The 16,092-nt window shown below is 41.5% G+C and overlaps 1 protein-coding gene across 1 annotated transcript in view; it reads left to right on the top strand.

Annotated features, from left to right (window-relative positions):
• Positions 1–16,092, top strand: part of WDR36 (WD repeat domain 36) — a 1,582,076-nt gene that overhangs the window by 1,442,668 nt on the left and 123,316 nt on the right. The window lies entirely within an intron of this gene.

Here is a 16,092-nt window from a genome sequence, read left to right as displayed (position 1 = left end):
TCTGGTTGGATAGTTAGTCACCCAGATCAGGGTAAAGGGTTGAATCTTGATAGATTCGAAGAGGTCCAGATAGGAGGAGTGGGCATCTTGAGTCAAAGTTGGGGGGGGCTTGTAGCTAGCTATGATCTGAATATAGGTCTTGTCAATGGTTAACTGCATCTGGAGCGTCGCCTGTGCATCATACTGTTTGATCAGCCTGTGGGTGTGCATGTCTTTAATATATATTGAAACTCCACCTCCTTTTGCTTTGCTGCCCATGGTTTTGGGGTCTGAATGTATGATAGGATGAGTAACCTGGTATGCCTTGGTGCTGTCCGCAGCTTTGAACTAGGTTTCTGTGACTACACAAATGTCAGCATCTTCCAGGGTTAAGAACGCTTGCAATGAGTTCAGTTTCGTGTTTAGACTCCTGGAGTTTAACAGCATGACCTTTAATTTGCATTTTGATGAGCTTTTCATGTTGGTAGTTTTGACCTCATGGCCTTTCATTTATGTGCTAATCCTTTTGAAGAAAGTAATTTCTTCCTGTATGATTGGCCTACATGTCAGATTCTACTTTGAGTGCTCTCAACAGATCTCTGTTTTTTGATAATTTCTTATGCATCATCAGAATGCCTATTCCTATGTGATATCCCAACTCTTCTAATGCAAGAGGATCCAGAAGACCCACTGGATATCCATTTTTTTGTGCAAGCCATTTCCTGCAAAAAGGAGCCTTCACAGTCCCTTTTATAAAGGTCAATGTGTGAGGGCTGGACATCTGCCTTACTGACACTTGTTACAGCTTCTGCCATTTGTGATGATAGAAAGTTTGCTAAGGAATATGTTCCTACTTAACACTATGTTGGCCCTGATTTTGCTGTGGAATATGTGGCTGCTTGACAAAAAGTTGGTCCACAAGTGGCCCAACTTTCCACATTGGGAGCTGCTTCCCCAGCAGAGAGAGTGAGCGAGAGCTCCTCCTTCCAGATTACCCAGATTCTGACCTTGATCAGGAATGTCTGGCATACATAACTCTTCACCCTTGGGTTTTGACACCAGTGACAAGAAAACCATATTGCTAGACTCCACCCAAGAAAGTATCTGCTATTGAAGTGATGCTTAACACCTTTTTGTAGCCCCATTTAAAATGCTGTTAAGGTTATTAGAGGTACCTGACTTAAGTGTGGAGAAACTAAGGTCAGCGTCTATTCCTGTAATATTTCAAGCCTCTAAAGATGCCTTTGAAATGGCATCCTTAGAACTAAAAAAAAAAAATACCTGTAAACATTTTTTATTGAAACCCAGTAAATGATATGGCTGCTGTCTGTCTGGATGTTGGCAGAGTATCCATGTTTACTCCAAGTCCCAACAAACACACACTCTAATGAGGAGAACAGAGTTGTAAATTTGCAAAAAAATGTTTACACATCATCCACATTAACCTTTAATGTTAACTGCCAAATCCACATAATCAAGTATCAGAGCAGTATTTTTCGACAGATTAAATATGTACCGAGAGAGATACCTGAAGGATCCTTGAGGACAAGATTACCTCAGTAACTCAGATGGTCTTGTCTTAAGTTGGGAAAGCATGCTGTAAAGAGTGAGTATTCAATAGAAGTGCAGCAACAGGACTAGTTATATGTAGTTACATTTGGCTAAGAATTCAACCCTTATCAGATTATATGACTGGTTCCCCTGCCTACTTTTGCCTGCTGTACAACTCTAAACAAGTCACTTGACCAGGCATTGCTCTGAGATCACCTCTGAAAAAGGAACTGATAATCCAGTGGGCTTACATGGTTAATAGTTTTTTTGTAAGGGGCAATTGGTGAATGCCCTTCTGGATGGCAATTTGTTGCCCTTTCCCAGGAAATATTTAAACAATAATGGAAGAGAAGGACTGGGCTGTATTATCATTCAAGTAGTTATTTCACACAGCTTTCCCAAGAAACAGTAGAAACTACCCCGTGAAGTATTTTTAAACAAGAAACATCTTTATTGAATTATCACTTATGACATAAACAATCATACATTTATGTAAATGAAAACAAACCTTGTTGAGATTTTCAGTTGCAAACATTATACATCACTTACTGTCTTCTATACAGTCATTGTCAGTCAGATGATATATAGCTCATTTAATTCCTGCCTTCCCTTTGAACCTCATTCCTCCTCCAAAACATTATTCTGCATGTATTGTTTCCACAATTCCCATTTTATTCTATGTAATGTGCTCCTATCTTTTGCTAAAGCTCCCACTTCGAGTTCTTTTTCTGTTGTTACTATATTCACTATGTTTAGAACAGTTGGTTTAGATTTTTGTTTCCATTTTCTAGTAATTGCTTTTTAGGAAGCCACAAGAATTAAGCTCAGCGTGGCCTTACTTATGTATAGGCAATTCTGTTTCTGTATCATAGCTCAAAAAAAATTTCCTTGCCTACACCTATTTGTTGTCCAAGTAGTAGTAGACTGCAGAGCAATTTTAAAGTGTCAACTCATTGCATTCCCAAAAAATATGTTCCCAGTTACCTCTTTCTTTCCTACCACAACTCCAACATTTGCCATCTACCTGAGGAAAAATTCCTTGGAGTTCACTTAGAGTATAAAAATTCCTATGCAAACACTTCAAAGAAAAAATCCTAACTCTTCTAGTCTGTGTTGCATATTTGGGAGCCAAACATATATCCTCTCATTATTTCTTTGTGAATTGCATATGTAATCTCTATTCCTAATCCTTTCTAACCTCCTCTGATTGATTCTTATAGTTGTCATGCATTATTTTATATTCCCTATTAATTCTTCCTTTTTTAGCAGCAGCTTTGTGATTCTACCAGAAACACTACCAGTGCTGGTCTCTCACTTAGGATCCCCCTATTCCTTCTCTTTGCCTATAATCTGATATCAGTCCTTGACAGGAAAGGCAATCTCTCTAGCCAGCAGTCCAAATCAATTATTGGCCTATTGCCATTATGTTAACTTTCCCTCTCTAAATAGTTGCTCCCAGTGTATTGGTTCCTTTGCCATTTTTTCCAGTAAATTCCAGCCCCTCTTGCCTTGTTCTCTGTATCCATATTTGCAGTCATCACTATCTGCAGAATCTCCTTCCTCCATTCCTATGTTGGCTTAGTTCTTAGTATACGTTCTGCAATGCTATGAATAAGGATCTGCATCCAAAATCTCAGTTTTTCCTTATTTTCTTGATTTACCCCCTCCTTCATCATCAACCCATTTCACTTTGAATTATAGCTTTCTGCTTCTGCTATGTATAGGAGCCTTAACAGTGTGGCTCTGAATACCCCTTCAAATCAGGTAATCCCAAACCACCTTGTTCTGTTGGAACCATGTGATTCTTGCCCTCTTCCCCTCCCAGATAAAATCCTTCCAACTTTTAATTGCTATCACAACTTCTCTCTGATTGATAAAAAAAATGTCTGATCTTCGTATAAAACTAAAGGGTCTAAAAACTTTTTCACTGCTTGCATCTTGCTATCCATATCCATAAAACAGAACTTCCAGTTTTTGTCTTATCCTTTTCTTTACTCTCCTCCCACATTTCCTTAGCTGCCATAACAGAATCCTGTGTAATACGTACTTCTAAATACTTAATTGTATCTTGTCCCTATAAATATGGGTATTGTTGAACCAATTTGTCTTTGGTTACATAGTTTACAGCTATTGCCTTTGTTTTATCTTCATTACTTTTGCATCCCAAAAAGACATGACACTCTCTCAGAATGTTCCACAACACTGAAAATTGTTTTTTTAGGTTTAACAGCAAATAAAACCAACTTTTATTGATTACCATGCCAATTACATCCTTGAATTTTTGAGTCCATTGTTTTTTGCCAGTGGTTCTAAATATAATTCAAGTAACAAAGGGAGAAAGCAGGCACCCCTGCCTAGTTCCTTTGTTTAAACAGAAGCTATCAGGGAGGACCAAATCAAATTCATCTGCACATCAACCAAAATAAGATGCTAGCTGTTCAGCATCCTCTGACAGCTTTCAGATCCCTACTCTCTCCGGGGCCTCTACTAATCAAAACCGACAACACCACAGTGATGTGGTACATCAACAAGCAGGGGAACCCACTCTTACCCACTCTGCAGGCTAGCCATGACCCTCTGGAACACGGCCTCAGTCATGCATATTCACTTGCAAGCTCAATTCCTGCCAGGCAAACAAACCTCTCTGGCAGACAGCTTAAGCAGAAATCTCCTAGACCCACACGAGTGACAATTAAACCACAACACCTTCAGCCTTGTGTCCTAGGAATGGGGTACCCCGGAGGTGGACCTATTTGCCTCCCCCTTCAACCACCAGCTCAGAAAATTCTGCACCAGGGAACCTCACAGCAAGGCCTGGAAAGTGGATGCCCTACCCTTCCAGTGGGCAAACCTCTCAATCTATGCTTTTCCCCCTCTACCTCTTCTTACAAGAGTATTACTCAAAATATGGGAGGAAAGACCAAGGGCAATCCTGATTGCCCCCCGACACTGGTACCCACTATTGCGCAGTCTGTCACCATGGCACCTGCCACAGATCCCAACTCTCCTGATTCAGCAGGAGAGACAGTTCTTGCATCCACAATTGCAGACCCTGAACCTTGCAGCCTGGCTTATTCCTTGACTTCTCCTCCAGTGGCCAGCCTAAGCAAGCAGGTACTGGATGTCATACGTGAAGTCAGACGACCCAGTACTAGAAAATCCTATCCTGACAAGTGGAAAAGGTATTGTTCCTGGATCCAGACTAAAGGAGCGGATCCTGGATTACCTAGCAGACCTACTCCACAGAGGCCTGTCCTTCTCTTCCATTAAGATCCATGCCTCTGCCATCACTGCTCATTACAGCATTGAGCCACCTCTCTTCTCGCACCCTCTCATCAAGCAGTTCCTGAGAGAGGCGCACAACTTAAGGCCACCAAGAATAGCCCCTACCCCTGCTTGGAACCTTAACTTTGTGTTGGAAAAGCTTGCGCTACCCCCCTTGAGCCTGCACCATCATCAGAGTTAAGGTTCCTGTCCTGGAAAACAGCCTTGCTTCTGACCATCACTTCAGTCAGAAGAGTGTCGGAGCTACAAGCACTTATGGCTGAGGAACCCTTCATTATTTTTCATGCTGACAGGGTCTCCCTCAGGACTAACCCAACTTTCATGCCTAAAGTGGTGTCCAGTGTGGCTCTCAAGCAATCTATCCATTTGCCCACATTTTTCCCTAATCCTCAAAATAAGGGGAAAAGGATCCTGCACTCTCTAGATGTGCACAGACAGCTCAGATTCTACCTTGCTAGGACTAAGCCCTTTAGGAAATCTGACCAGTTACTAGTCAGCTTTGCACCAGGGGCAGTGGGCAAGGCCATATCAAAGCAAACCATCTCCACATGTTTAGCACACTGTATCCATTTCTGTTGGGAAACCACCCCCCTCAAGGGGTCAGAACGCATTCCACTAGGGCAACTTCAACCTCTACAGCCTTTCTCAGAACAGTTCCTACCAGAGACATTCTTGAAGCTGCAACTTGGAGCTCTGTTCATACCTTCACCAAGCATAAATTTAGATGTTCGAGTGTATTCACTGTTACAGTCCTGGTTTCCCACCCTCCAGCCACCTTGTCTCTCTCTCTCTCTCTCTCTCTCTTTCTTTTTCTTCCTCATTCCTTACAGGGCTATTGGTATTTACTTTTTACTAGTGGTGTTTTTCCACCATAACTTAGCTCCCTATTTGGGGGCTCCTGACATTTGGGGCAAGAAAAACTGATGTAATGGCGTCGGCTGCCTGCTTTTATACCACTGACGACCTGACGTCAGTCCTGAAGTGACAGCAACTGACGCAGAAATACTAAGCCTCTGGTATTCGGGCCGACTGAGGGCTACCCCTGGTAGGATAACCCAAGTGTGATGACTGCAACAGTGAATGCACTCGAACACCTATGGTAAGTGTACACAACTGTACTTTAAGTCCACTATTCTCAACTCATGAGTTATACAATGCCTCTCTCCCTCTTTTAGATGTTAATTTTTATCTACCTGCCAACTAATGTTTTACACTCCTTACCACAATTTTATTTATTCCTAACATTTATGCTGTAACCCTCCTTACCCCATATGTTATAACTCTTATCTAATGTCTGCTTGTCACATATATTGACATAAACTGTTTGCATTCTAAATATTTTGTACTTGGAATTTAACATTGTGTATGATGTCAATACAAAAGAAGTAACTGTTTTATCTTTGTATAGTTTCACTAAAGAACCATTACCTGTTTCTATCTAGATGGCGTAAAAGCTTTCCATTTTATGTTTCTTTGTAAAAAATGTGTTTTTTAAATGTATATGCCAGGGATTTCCTTCCGAGCCTTCACTGGTTAACAAGGCAGATCAATAAATAATTTACTTTGTTTTTGACAGTTGTTATATTCCCTGTCCTTGATTTCTGCATATAGAGGCTTTGTCCTATTCCTTTTTTAGCTTACTGTTCCTATATTACTACTTTATATTTCATTATATCCAACTCTGCCATTTTTCAGTGTGTTCCCTAACCTCCTTCTCTTTAAGTTCTTTTTCTTGGCCCTTTATATATCCGGTATCAGATCCATCATTGTCTGTAAATGTCCTTCCGTAGAGAATACTGCAACAGTAAGAAGTAGGGCATTGAGTGATATGGTAAGTTCTTACACAACTGTACCTTCTTGTTCTTTTAGTTTCCTATTCCTTGTGATTGCCTTCTTTGCACTTGTTAGTATGATAAACAGCACAGACATTTGCATTAGGGAAACTTTTAAATCTGGATCAGCCTCCAAGAGAATAAAATTTCTTCGATAATCGTATTTCCCTTTCTACCACTTAGATTCATAGGTACTTTCTAGGCTATTGATCTCTGAGGATCTTTAGAAGTCAAGCCTTACATTACCGTGGTAGTTTTTAGCTCTTATATTCTACTGCGGTGGTGCTGCAGTTAACATTGTCACCTCACAGCAAGAGGTTCTCCAGTTCAACTATTGACTGGTGTGCCTTCTGTGCAGAGTCTGCATGTCCTTCCTGCGGTCACATGGGTTTCCTCCAGGTGCTTCAGTTTCCTACCACATTCCAAAGACATGCAGTAGGTGGATTGGACACTCTAAATTGGCCATAGGTCCGAGTGTATGTGTGAGTGAGTGGTACAGATGAACTACCGCGACAGGGCTATCCTCCCGGTGGTGTAAACTTGGGCTTGAGATGATTGTCACTGTTGAAGTGACATCCCAACCCCATGTGCAAAATGGGAAAAAGGGGTTGAGGGTGGATGGATTCTGCCTACAGATAACCCAGAGATGAGCCAAAGATATGTTGGTACTTTTACATTTCCCTTATCCATGAAAAACTAAACTGGGGGTGAATTTGTAGTTACCATTCATTCATCTACATTACATATGAATAGAGTAAGAGAAAAATTTTGCTTTATGTGTAGTGAAGGACTGTTTCTTAGAAGTGGTGGTCTCTGCAATGCCAGTCTATCCTTCCAGTATGTTGTTTTTATTTTGCAAAAGAGATTGAGATCCCTTGATCAGATGTTTGTTACTGTTGGACTTGCAAATGTGCAATATATTTAATAGAATGTGCTCTGTTGAAGCTCTAGGGCTGCCTTGTCAGTAGCCTGTATGGTATTGAGAAGGACAGGGCCTTGAAATGATCTATATAGTTTTACCGATTTAGGCCCATGATTTTTTAGTGAGAAAGTATTGTGGTTGTTCCAACTGTGACAAGCGTTTGTATAGGTACATACCAAAAGGGGCATTATACTCAGTGATTGGCCTAATTAGTGCTGAGTACAATGGAACAATTGTATCCCAGGATTTGGACACCATACCTTTAGATATAAGCTGTGTAATGAAAAAGGACTTCCTTGTAACATTGGATACATGTTGCTCAAAGAACAGTTTATTGTCGATATAGTTGCTCAGATCCCTAAATAAAAGATCAATTTTCAAGAGTATATTATCAATGGGATAGTTACAAATGTACTCATGCTTGCAAAGAATACAGCTATGCACTTCTTGGCATTTAGAATTAGTCAATGATTTTAAAACCAGCTACTTGTTTGGGACTGGCCATCCTTGGAGGACCTATGTGCCCTTTGGGGAGTCTATAATGGCACCAAGTTTTCAGTCCTCTGCAAATGTAGCCAGCCCCAAATCCGTAAAATTAGCTTTGACTTCTAAGAAGTAAATGTCAGAGAGTAGTAGCCCAAGGACTGAACCCTGAGGTACACCACTAGTGACTGGTCTTTTGGAGGAGGTATACCCACTCACCCTAACGTGTTATGTTCTCTTTGTGACCCATTGAGCAAGTTTGATATCCAACGAATTACACACGGATAGACATTTAGCTGGGAGAGTTTATCTACAATCCCAGAGTGTGGGATGGTGTTGAATACCTTTGTGAAGTCTAGTTATGCAGTAAAAAGCAAGCAGCTCTCGGAATATTCACAAACTCCAACAAAAAAAAGGTCTAGATATGCAGTGTGCAGTATTTTTCCTTGGGAGACTCTCAAGAATGGATGTTGAACATGGAGGTCTTCCCAGACATGGTCCACAAGTGGGATATTACTCAGGTAGACCTGTTTGCCCCCATTCACAACAAGTAGCTCAAGCTGTTTTGCTCCAGGACTCACCATGTCTTTCCTTAGGAAGAGAAGTTTTATTTAGTTATTTACTTACTTCATTTGTATTTGTTTACTGGGTAGTGCAGTGATCAATGCTGACCAGATTCAAGCTCAGCCTGGGTGAAATACAAAGCATTTCACAAACAAAAAAAAAATACAGAGATGTAAACAATAACAGACTACTTCAGACTAATTACATATAAAAAAGTATATCTACATTCTAGTGAACAAGCAGAGTGTAATGGACAGTATATGCATTAGTTTCTATAGTTGGGCAATCTTCAGTAAATCTTGAGAAAGGAGAATAGACTTAGAAAGTAGATAGGTTAGGTAATGTGTCCTGTGTTGAAGCAAGAGAATTTAGCTTGCATGAAGTGCTTTTTGAGTTGTATGCTGAATTTGGATTAAGTGTTGATTTCCTTTTAGGTGCCTGAGAGGAGAAAGCATGTGCACGGCTGTAGAGTCTATTGGTATTGAAAGTTGGTATGGCTTGAGCGGTGTTTTAGGTTGTATGAGATGTTTTTTTTTTCATGAGGTCTAGCTGCAAGGGGAGTAAATGTCTGGATTTAGAGTACTTTGTAGAGTTGTGATCCTAAACCTAGGTTATATCTTTGATTTATGGGTAACCGTATGGCTTTTTCTGGGATGAAACAGTGATGTTCACAGAGAGAGAAGTTTGAAATGAATCAGCAGATGCTATGGGTATGAGGCAATATTTTTCTTGGAGGCAGACGCAAAAATTGGAAGCCTATATCCAAGATAAGAAAGGAGAGCTGCTTTGCTAATAGCTGCTCTGGTTGGTTGTAATAGAAGACGGGAAATCTTTTTGGCCCAGAAGTGTCAGTTTATTTTGGCTATCACTTTATCTGTGTGGAAATGGAAGTTTAGTGGCTGATCAAGCCATAATGCTAGGTATTTGAAGGTAGAGATTGTCTCTATGGAATGGTTGTGTAAATCAAATATAGTCAGGTGCTAGGTGATTTTTTTCTGCTAAGTTCCAAGATTCATTATTTCGGCTTTGGTGGGGTTGAGAAGTAGCTTGTGGTTTATGAGCCATTGGTGGGTCTCATTTAAGTCAGACTGCAGTTGGTATTGAATGTCTGTGTGAAACTGACCTAATCAGTAAACGACCATGTCATCGGCTTAGCGGATAAGAAGGAGATAGAAGTCATCACAAGGAACTGTATTAATGAATGTGGAGAGCAGTAGAGGGACAAGAAGGGATCCTTCTGGTACATGTTTGATAATCAGTGCAGATTCTGATTGGGAGAATCCTATTTTAACTCTGAAGTGTATGTCAATGAGAAAGTTTTTAAACCAGACAGCAGCACTTGGACTGATAACCAATTTCACTTTATTTTGGAGAAGGTAGTAGTCAGTGAGGTCAAATACCTTTGTCAGGTCTATAAATAGGGCACCTGTAAGGAGGTCACTGTCCGAGTTTTGCAGGATGTCATCAATTAGGGACCGAAGTGCTGTCATCGTGCTTTGTCCAGACCAGACTTTATTCTGTTTGGAGGAGAGCAGGTGGCAGTGCTGGAGATGTATAATATATATATAGAAAGAGAGAGAGAGAAATTGAGTGTAGAATATCTTTACTAGAAGTTTGCCCAGAATTGTGAATATAAATATTGGACAGAAGTGAGAGGTATCTTTTGGGTTGGTTTGTTTTGGGAGGGGTTTAATTAGAGAACATTTTCAAATCTATTTCATAATGATTTGTCTGAGACATAGATTATATATGTGGGTGAGTGGGAGACAGATGATCTTTGCATGGGGTTTATGTTGTCAGATCCAGGAGGGGTGTTTGTGGAAATATTTTCAAGTAGAGTAGAGACTTGTTTGAGACATATGCATTTAAAGTGGAAGAGGAGGATGAATGGTGGCGGGGTGGGAAATGCATAATCTCTGGGGGGTGGATTTTATTTATGGGAGATCGCTAAATTCTTTAAGGAAATCTTATGGAGAAAGTTATGTTGTACTAGATTGAATGGTGTTTGTAGGCAGGGATCATGAGGAGGTTTTCTTCCTGTGACAAGGTTAAGCTCTTTCCATAGAGGGTAATTTGTTTTTGTTTGGAGATTTCTTTTGTGCCTTTTAATGAACATCTTGGCTAGGTTACATAAAACTTTTAAAGAAGGACTGGTTGTCAGTTGCGGAGGTTTGTTGCCATTTTTGGCACACGTCATCCCCTAGAGTTTAAAGATGTGTGAGTTCACTGGGTAGACATTCAATTTTTGTTGGGAGTATAAAGCCTGTTGATAAGTGGAATGAATTTTTCTTGTGTCTAGAGTAGAAAGTTGCATAGGTTTACAGCTGCTGTGTAAGGGTCATGTAAGGAGAGTATATGGTTCCAGCTGTGGGAAACATTTTGAGTTTGTTAGTATTAATGCTACTGTCTTTATGCCTTCTCGCATCCTCTTGTAATCCCGATGCTTCTGTTAATGAGCCAAAGGGACAAACCAAAAATCTTGCTAGTTGACTCCCTCTTGACTTAGGTAGCATTAATTCCTCCTCCTCCATAATCTGGTCAGGGGTCATCACCACAAATTACCCTACAGAATGGAGTTGTACACACAAAACAGGAGTTTGTTCATTAATCCCAGCCTCCTGGCGTGACAGTGTGGCTAATAGAATTCTGATACCTTTCAAACACCAGTTTTTTCAGGACGTGCTACAGGTCCTTCAGGAGGTGAGGAAACCTACTACCAGAAAGTCTGATGTATCCAAATGGAAAGATTTTCTGTCTGGTGTCGCACTGACGAACAGAATCCTAATCAAACAGACATTTCTCCTATCCTTTTCTGTTTGTGTGACCTGTTAAGAGACAGTATAGCCTATTCCTGAATTAAGACGCATTTACCTGCTATTTCTGCATGGTATGCCACTAGATCCACCACTGCTTACCATAGTTGTGGTCATATAGTTCATCAAGGGCATCCTTCATTTGAACCCACCTAAGAGGGCTTCTCCCCATCCTTGGAACCTTAACTTGGTCTTGCAGAAACTTACTTAGCCACATCTTAAGCCAGTAGCGTATGCTTCTCTTAAATTCTGTGCATGGAAGTCATTCTACTAGTGGACCTTACTTTTGCTAGAAGGGTTTCTGAGCTTCAAACCCTTATGGCCTTTTCTCCATTCATTATTTTTCGTAAGGACAGTGTTTCTCTCAGTGACAATCCTTAATTTATGCCTAAGTTGTGAATGAGTTGTAACTTACCCAGCGACTAATGTTATCACCTTCTTTCCAAATCCACAAAACAAAGGCAAAAGACACATTTCCTGGATGTGCACAGGCAACTCAGATTTTATTTGACTAAAACTAAGGACATTAGAAAGGCTGACTAGCTGTTTCTTTCCTTCAAGGAGGCCAAGTTGGGTAACCCTGTCTCTAAATAAACAATTCCTAAATGGATTTCCAAGTACATTTCCTTTTATGTCCAATATGGTAAATCCTTGCCTACTCTTTTTAAGGCCTACCTCACTAGAACATTTGCTTTCTCTAGAGCTTTTTACAAAATAATTGATTCCAGGGCTATTCTAGAAGCAGCCACTTGGTCATGGATAAGTATTAGGCTAGCTGCCCTTGCAGGCCATAGAAAACCTAGCCAGTTTCCCTTTTTGTGCTCAAAATAACCTGTCCTGTTTGTTTATAGATTCCCATCTGTGTACACTTTTCACAAAACATTGCAGGGTTGATGCTTTCTTTAGATCCAGGGCCTCCTTTACTTGCTCTATTATCTGTGGATTAATTGACAGTTCCCCTATGTCTGATCCATCCACTGTCTGTAAGTGTTGTGCTTTGAGAATTACCCAATAAGACTGGAAAACTGCAGCAGTGATTTAAGAAAGGACCTAGTACAGTTGTGTAAAAACTTACCATAAAAGTAAATATCCTACCGATCAGTGTTGCATTATTGCTTCCCACCCTTCCCTCCCCCCATTTTTGCTGCCAGTTTATTGTCCTCTCTTTTCTTATGGACCAAGGAGGAGCCATTATCTTCCTTCCCTCCTCTTAACAAACGTTTTTCTTTATACTTTCCTCTGATGTCTCCATGTCTCTCAGCTTTCTGAAAGTCTGAATATCTTGCTGATGCTCTTTGTGCTTCACTGTTGCAGTCATCACACTTGGGTTATCTGCCTGCAGGTAGCCCTCAGTTGACCCAAATACCAGAGTCTTGGGATTTCTGCTTCACTTGCTGTTGCCTCTTCCATGATGTCAGGTTGTCAGGGGTGTAAAACATGCAGCCGATGCCATTACATCAGTCTTTCTTGCCAAGAAGGAGCCCGAAGCAGTAACAGTTTGCAAGTGCGGGTCGGCCTCTACCTGAAATTTTAATTTTTTCAAGTTTCAGACTGGAAGTCTTTAAAGCTAAGTACCCTGTTGGGGATTCTTTTTTCTTGCTATAACCAATGTCAGAAAAAATTAACAGTTGTCTTGCCTGTGGAAAGCAAATACCTCACAGAGATTTTCATTCTTACTGTGTCACCTGTTTAGGCCCAGACCACGATGTCCCTCGCTGTCAGTTTTCTGCCTTGTTTAATGCCCAAACCATTCGTCGTTGGGCTATTTTTGTAGCTAAATTCTTATTCTGTCGTTCTCTGTATTCCAAAATGGCGTTGGTAAGCCATCCGACTACCAATCTTCTGAAAAAGTGCAAAGACAGAGACAGACAGCATAGGTCAAAAACTGCCGACGATGCTTCCGCTAAGCTAGTCGCCAGTCCGCTGGTACTCAGTGAGGTGCCCTTGCAGTCCCTGATGCCCGCTTCTACAGATTCTCAAGCCTCTGCTGAGACCCATTCCACAAGTTGATTCTTCGACTTTGGAACCTGCGGATGTCTCTACCTTGGATGGGTCTGGAGCCGCTGTGCAGGCACCGGCTTCTGAGGGCGTATTCCGACCTACCGATATTCATATTAAACTGACAACTTCATTTCCAACTAAAACTACCGAGTTTCTCATGCCCAGAGTTCGCACTATGCCTAGAAAACCAACGTCCAAAGCGCATGCTCAAGCTCCCATGCCACAATAACAAATGCTTAGAATGGCTGAAGACTTTATTACTCTAATTAGGGGAAGCCAGCCTTCCCCTGCCAAAAGACTGAATTTCCTTCTAATTCTACAGATCAGGAGTCTGATGACTCTGAACCTTCTGATTATCAGGACATACCCTTATCTACCTATGAGGACTCAGATGCAGAGGAATCCATTCCCTCTGCCTCCCCTCCGGAGGATTTTTCTTTTGGTGAAACCTTGCATACCTTAAGAGAGCATTTCCGCTGGGAATGCCAGGACTATCCTCAGTCCAAAAAGAGAATCAGGAAATTTTTAGATTTGCCTCAGCACAAGCCTCTAGCTATACCCCCTGTCCTGGATATTGTAGATGACGTCTTCTTGGAATCTAGTCTTACTCCTGACACCTTACCTCCAGCTCCTAGAAAATCTGATAGGTACTACAGAGTAACTGACACTCACAAATTTCTCTTTAGGAATCCTACTGCGGATCCAGAGACCATTTCCCAGGGACATAAAGGTATTAAGGCTACTACAGCCAAAACCCCCTACCCCTTCGGACAGGGATGCTAGAGTTTTAGACCGATGGGTTAAGAAGGAATATACCTCTGCAACTCTTGCCATCAGAGCTTTGAATTGCCAGTTTCACAAGTATGGAACTAATTAAACAAAAAATGGTGTTACTTCCAGATTGTGCAGAAAATAAAGATTTACAAGAGTTAATGCATTCTGCAAACCAAGTTAGTAAACATACTTTGCAGTGTGGGTTTGATGCCTTAGAAGCATCTTGCAGGGCTGCTGTCACTGGGTTTGTACTGAGAAGGCATGCTTGGCTAAAGGAACAAGTCTTGCCTGATCATGTCAAAGCAAAATTACTAGATGCTCCATTAAATCAGGAGTGTTTGTTTGGCACAAAAGCAGAAGAAGTTCTTAAAAAGATGGAAGAAAAAGCTAAATCTATGCAAACCAGCAAAGATTTCTTACAGGTGCAGCCACCTAGATTCAGTAGGAATTGGCCTTCAAAAAACTGGTTCTTTCCAGTCCCTCTCAGGCCTTCTCAGTCTAAACACAGGGGAAACAGACCACCAAGACTACAGTCTCAGGGTATGGAGAGATCTTCATAGGTTAGTACTAAGCTAACTGCCCTTGAGAGCCATTTTAAGCCTAGCCAATTAACCCTTGTGAAATTCAAACCCTGCACTTTGTGTTTGTAAGGCAAACACCTTAACCATTAGGCCACCCTCCCTATTCACAAAATGCCTGGCTCCAGCCATTGCATACTGCAGGCAGAGAAATATTCAAATGTACCCATACTTGGACGATTGCCTGATTCAGGCGGACAGTCAGGAATTGCTACTTCAGCACCTGGCATTTGTAAAAAGGACTTCTAACTTCACTGGGATACACCATCAATGAAAAAAACTCACAACTGGTGCCCAGCCAACAAACTGTGTTCCTGGGAGCAAGCTTGAACACAGCTTCCCAGGTGGCATTCCTCACTCCAGAAAAACAGGTCCATTTGACAAACTTTTTCAAACTATTGGCCAACAAAACTAGCTATCTGCAAGGAAAATACTGCAAGCCCTAGGGTTCGTGGCCTCATGCATTGTGCTAATTCCATATGCAAGACTGCATATGAGGAAACTTCAGTGGTACTTAAAAAAAATCTCTGGTGTCAGCATTCTCAGGACCTGGAAACAGTGATTCCTATCATACCTTGTCTAAGGATAGAGTTCCTTTGGTGGGCAGAAGCATGCAACCACAACAAGGGACTTCCTTTCACTCAACCCCTCGCCACCCAAACCCTGACAACAGATGCATCAGGCTATGCATGGGGGGGCTCACATGACAGGCAAATGCATTCAAGGCAAATGGAGCCCAGAACAAATTCCCCTGCATATCAATTAAAAAGAGATGCTAGCTGTACAGAATGCTCTGACAGTCTTCAAATACCTTATCCTTCCAGGACAGTTCCTGATAAAGACAGACAACACCACAGTTATGTGGTACATAAACAAGCAGGGAGGAACTCATTCTTACCCACTCTGCAGGTTAGCCATTGCTGTGTGGAACACAGCCTTTGAGCATCCAGGTGCACCTACAAGCTCAATTCCTGCCAGGCAAGCAAAATTCAATGGCAGACGACTTAAGCAGAAATCTACTGGAGCCTCATGAGTGGAAACTGGACCCCAACTCATTCAAACTTCTAACCCAGAGCTGTGGAACATCGGAGGTGGACCTTTTTGCCTCCCCCCCCCCAAAACCACCAGTTGAGCAAATTTTGCTCCAGGAACCCTCACAGCAGAGCCTGGAAGGTGGACACCCTATCCTTTACATGGGAAAACCTCTCAATTTATGCCTTTCCTCCTCTGCTCCTCCTCTCAAGAGTACTACTCAAGATCAAACGGGGCAGGCCAAGGGCAGTCCTTATTGCACCAGACTGGCCACGCCA

The sequence above is a fragment of the Protopterus annectens genome, chromosome 2.part2 (assembly GCF_019279795.1).
Source record: "Protopterus annectens isolate FY-2018-M chromosome 2.part2, PAN1.0, whole genome shotgun sequence".
NCBI lineage: Eukaryota > Metazoa > Chordata > Ceratodontiformes > Protopteridae > Protopterus > Protopterus annectens.
The sequence above is the reverse complement of the archived record's forward strand: the minus strand, read 5'-3'. Positions and strand labels throughout refer to the sequence as shown.